Source organism: Mastomys coucha, unplaced genomic scaffold (genome assembly GCF_008632895.1).
Source record: "Mastomys coucha isolate ucsf_1 unplaced genomic scaffold, UCSF_Mcou_1 pScaffold8, whole genome shotgun sequence".
Lineage (NCBI taxonomy): Eukaryota > Metazoa > Chordata > Mammalia > Rodentia > Muridae > Mastomys > Mastomys coucha.
This window is the reverse complement of record NW_022196914.1, coordinates 31062671-31067809: the sequence shown is the minus strand read 5'-3', so window position 1 is coordinate 31067809 and position 5139 is coordinate 31062671. Positions and strand designations below refer to the sequence as shown.

Genomic DNA, 5139 nt, shown 5'->3' with positions numbered 1-5139 from the left:
TCACGGTGTTTTGCCACAACAATAGTAACCCTAACTAGCATGGGGGTCAAGCCTAATGGGTCGCCAAGAATGCAGTTAGAGGTAGAGCCCTGAAGGTAGAACCTTTGTGTCTCTACATCTTGGACAAGGTCTGGTAATGATGTGAGCTTGGCGGAACTCAGAGCTGCTGTAACCTTGTTCCTTTTGAACAATGGTAGGATGGGGTGTTGGCTAAATGTCGTAAGTTCTTGTGAAGTTGTAAACCAGCCCCATAATTCACTCTGACATTTTAGTGGTCACACTTTTCAAATGTCTTCCGGTGGTAGCCCTCAGAAAAACAAAACATGCGCATCCGTGCAATGCAGAGGAAGGAAGTATTTGTCACTGGAAAGTGGGGCATGGACACATCTATAAAGCTACCCCACCCTCGTGGGAAAAATAATGATTTTTGGAAAGCAAGCTTTTGAAACCAGTAAACGAAATGTCTTTGCGGAGAACATCTGCTGCGCCCCTGGTGCTCTCTGCCTGGTGAGAGTTGGGATCTCCAGGGTTTCCCTGTGTGTCATCCTCTGAGATGCATCAGAGCAGCTTTCTGCCGTGTCATGCCCTTGGGTTTTCTGTGCTTTGACTTCACTGTGACTTGCTAAATGGAAACTCTCAAACATGTACTTTCAAATATGTACGGGTCTGCTCCTTACAAATCGATGCAATATAACTAAAGGAATCTAATCACGCATCCATGTGAGATGGAAGGTTTTCTCCTTCCACTGTACTCTCATTGTAAAGATGTGTAGACATTTTTGCTGAAGAGCTTCATACAGTTTCTCAACATAATTGAAATATTGTGCTCAGCACTAGATATAGCCTACAACAGCACTGAATCACACAGACCTAGGGCACAGCCATTCCAAAAGTGGCAATTTAAAAATATCTTAAGCATAATTTATTTAAAAGGCACTTCAGCTCATTTTTTTTTTTTTACATTGGTAAGTCAAGTAGGGTTCTATTTTAAGCTCTTTAATGGAGGGGTTTCTCAGTCCTTAACAATATTCATAGTAGGTTGTTTCTTTCCTAATAATGAGCTCTTTTTTTCTTTTAAGCTCTGAAAGCATGGGTTTAGGATCAGCTGGGCATGTGCTATGGAGTTGCACAACCTCCCTTCCCCTGCTCTGCATAGATGTTAGGGAACAGAGCCCCTGACACTCAAGTTCATGTTTTCCAAACTGAAAATTTGGCATGGGCGTCCTTTCTTAAGGACTCCTGTGACATAACTGGCAGTCTGTGGGAAGAGGGAAGCTCATTGCTTGGAGTGAATGAGAGGTCTGGGTACAGCCAAGAAGGTGCCCGTAATGGCTTTTGGAACCTGGCTATTCTTTTCTTCTTGCTACAGTCTCTTTCTAAGGCATGAGAGACACAGGTCAGCAAGTCCAGGCAGTAATCTCTAGTGAATGGAGGGATGGGCAGAGGATAAGCACACGCAGTACCACACATGTCAGAGTCAAGCCAGACGTAGTTGTATCTGAAAGTTGGCAGGTGGTAGCTGGCATCCTCATGTCCCAGAGACACTATTTTCTTGAGGCAAGTGTATGGTATGGAACCTGGACCCTGGTAACAATTTCAGGTATGTTTGGTGTCATTTGGGTGCAGGGAAATGATATAATATCGATGTTCTAGAACCATCCTTGACAGCCCCTGATGTACTGTATAAAAGAAATCCGTTTTCACATCAGAGCACACGCCGCATCTAATTAATAACAGGAAAAGTAGAAGGAAGATCAAGGCAGATCTACACTCAAGCTGTTTGCCAAGTGAAGGTTAACTGGGTGGCTGTTCCTTTGTTCAGGGAAACAGGCTATGTATGTGGCATGCAGTGATGGCCTGGGCAGAAGCCACAGGGTGGCAACCTAGACAGTTCTGAAACAATGTCTAATTTTGAGACAGACCTCAGTCTGTCCTCAGCTGCCTGGCTGTAGCCCAGGCTGGCCTCACCTTACTGCATCCTCTTGCCATGGACTCCTGGGTAAAGAATAACTTTTAAAATCTGTTTGTGGTCACTTACAAAAGGCTTTTTGAGTTACCTGGAGCAATTACTTCCAAGAATTTTGAGTGTCAAACTAAAGTATTCTAAGCAGCATGTGTGAGCACTTCCTTTTGTTTTCCTTTCCTGTTTTTGCTATCACCTCGGGCCTGTCTTTTCTCACCGCCACAGACAGGACAGAGAGGGAGCCGTGGTCACAGTAGCACACAGGCTTAGAGACAGGAACAGATATTAAGTGCAATTGATTTTTCTAATCTGATCCTACTTAAATGTGGTCAATTACTTTCCCTTGTCACTAAAGCGTTACATCATGTCAATCCAAAAGCTACATCTGACTCTAACTTTAAGGGGCATGCCCAGCTAAAAGTTTACAAAGTCATACACCTTTTCAAATAGCATCAATAACTAGCCTTTAGCAGTTCCCACTTTGACCAAATACTATGTGATATATAGGTACACACATGAATTGTGTAGTTCCTATTAATGTGTCCATTATCAAACAAAGCAATGAGTATATTATGATATTTTCATAATGTATAGTCTTATTTATTGTTCCTCTAGACCACCCCTATTTCAGAGGCTGTCTTCTGGGTTTGGATTCTGAATTACGTAGTGTTGCTTTTCCATGAAATATTACTTTCCAGCATAGCACACACTTCCCTGTGCTGCTTCCTGGTTCTCCTCCTTCTTTGTGACAAAGAGTCTCTGGTGATCTTGGAACTCACCTGCTGGGGTTCTTATGTCCTCTGCCACTTGTGTCCAGAGACCCAGACATTTTGGCATTCAAGAACCAAGCATCTCCATATCCAGATGTCAGAAATGGAGACAGAAGTTTGTCAAAATGTATTCTGGTATAGGAAGCAAAGCAAGTGTTTGGCTTCTAATCTCCCTGTCAGTTGTGTGTTAAATGAAGTCACTTGGAAGAGCTTTGGAGGTCCCTGGGATGGACCTGGTCAATGGTTCCTGATTACTGCATCTGCTCTCAGCTAAGACCTCAGCTCCCAGTCAGATTATCCACATTTTCATTCTGGCTCAGGGAGACTTTCAAAGAAGTTAAATCTGATATCCCCTACCAAGGAAAGGAGATTCTACAACAAGGAAAATAAAGTTGAGTCCTCACTTTCAGAAGAGAATTACAACATAGAAAGTTAAATTCAGACACTACAGTCCTCACTGTAAAGCTGGGGGAAGAAACGGGGGCCTGCTGATTCTAGTCACACCATTGTAAATTATGAAACTATCTATGCTAACACATGCATGGGATGCAGCGAAAAGTGGGTGTGATCTTAGAACATGAAGAAACTTTGTATGTCCATCATACATAATTACATATGTGATATATATAGGTTATACAGAAGACATAGCCAATTCCTAACTCCCATAGCATCTACATTAATACCCAATTCACCTTCACAGATACATTAAGTAATTCATGATGAGATCATGCTTGGTATAGGCTGGACCCACAGTCCAGCGGCTGGTGTCCTTCAAAGATAAAGTCAAGGTGAGATCTGGAAAGTAGACACACAGAGTAGCCTTCCCTTGAAACTTATAGGCACTGAAAAGGTGAGTCCAGGAGCCAAGGGCGGCCAGGATGACTGAGCACTGAAGACTAGTAAGGAGGCATCCATGACTGCTGCCTTGTGCATATCCAGGAGGGACTGGCTCTGATGATATCTCAACTTCAGACTTCTGGCACTGAGAACACAGAGAACAAATTCCATTATTTTAAACTGCAAAGTCTATATTAATGTGTTTTCATAGTGCTTACATAGTGAATAGTGCCTCTTTCCTCAGTAAGGGAGGAAGGAAAGGAAAAAAGAGGGATGGGAAGAAGGGGGATAGGGAGGGGAGGGGAGAAGAAGGGAGAAAAGGAAGGGGAGGGGAGGAGGTGGGAGAAAAGGAAGGGGAGGGGAAAAAGAGGGAGGAGAAAGGAAGAGAATTCCCTCTGCCCCAGAGGAATTCCCTCAGCGTCTTACTACAGTACTTCAGAACTGTCACTCATACCAGGATCTTGTCAGATAATGTCAATTCCCATAGCAGCCCTAGGCACTAACTGCCAGAGGGTACCAAGGGACCCAACTTACCAGTAAGAAATTTTAGTAATGAGAAAATACAGATTCGTGTATAGTCCCTTGGTCATAGTTACCACTGTGCCCTCACTATAGTGTTAGTTCCCTGAGGATGCTCTAACAAACACCACTAACTGATTAAATTCAAACAACAGGGACTGGTTTGGTATACACCTCAGCTGAACAAACTTCGCCTAGCACAGACAAGACTTGAGTTGAGCCCTCAACATACCCCCCTCCACACACACATAGAAAGCAGACATAAGGGCTGGGGAGGTAACCTAGTAGGTAAAATGTCTACTGCAATAGTATAAAGATAAGACTTCTCCAGAACCCATGTAAAAAGCCAGTTATGCCAGTCAGTGCACCTGGAACCCCAGCACTGGAGTAGAGGGATGAGGAGGGTCCTAAAGCTTGCTGGCCAGCCAGTCCAATCAGAAGGGTGAGTTCCAGGTTTAAGAACATACCCTGTCTCAGAAAATAAGGTAGGAATTAACAAAAGTAGACCCCCAATGTTGAGAGGAATCATCTAGATCAGATTAGTCTGTGGAGAGTTGTCTCGGTTGTTAATTGATGTAGACGACTCAGCCCAGGGCAGCACCATTCCCTAAGCAGAGTCCTGAGCAATATAAGAGAAGAGAGAGCTGGCTAAGTGCAAAGCAAGGATGCATTTGGTCTCTTTGGGTCTCATTTGCTCTCAGCTGTGGGTGTGCTGTGGCTAGTCCTGCCTTGACTTCCCTGCATTGATGGATGTAACATGGAATTAAAGACTTTCCTCCCTGCGCTGATCTTTGTCACAGCAACAGAAACGAAACTAGGACACTTGGCCTCTGACTGCATCATTTCCACAACTGCCGGCTCCTCACCAGCCTCCCCTCCCACCTTCTTCAGTCCCAGCACATTCTATGCTTTGTTGCCAGCATGGAAATTTGTTCCTATGTCCACATCCTGGCTTCACCTGCAGAGCAAAGCCCTCCCCTCTCTCCCTCCTTTTCCCTTCCTCTCTCCCTCCCTATCACTCCTCCCCTCCCTCCTCCCACTCCTCCTCCC

The 5139-nt window shown here is 44.4% G+C and overlaps 1 long non-coding RNA gene across 1 annotated transcript in view; it reads right to left on the bottom strand.

Annotated features, from left to right (window-relative positions):
- Positions 1 to 3388: 3388 nt before the first annotated feature.
- LOC116083761 overlaps positions 3389 to 5139 on the bottom strand; it is a 2059-nt gene continuing 308 nt past the window's right edge. Inside the window, exon 2 of the long non-coding RNA XR_004115901.1 lies at positions 3389 to 3715. This is a non-coding gene — a long non-coding RNA (uncharacterized LOC116083761). The remainder of the gene's footprint in view (positions 3716 to 5139) is intronic.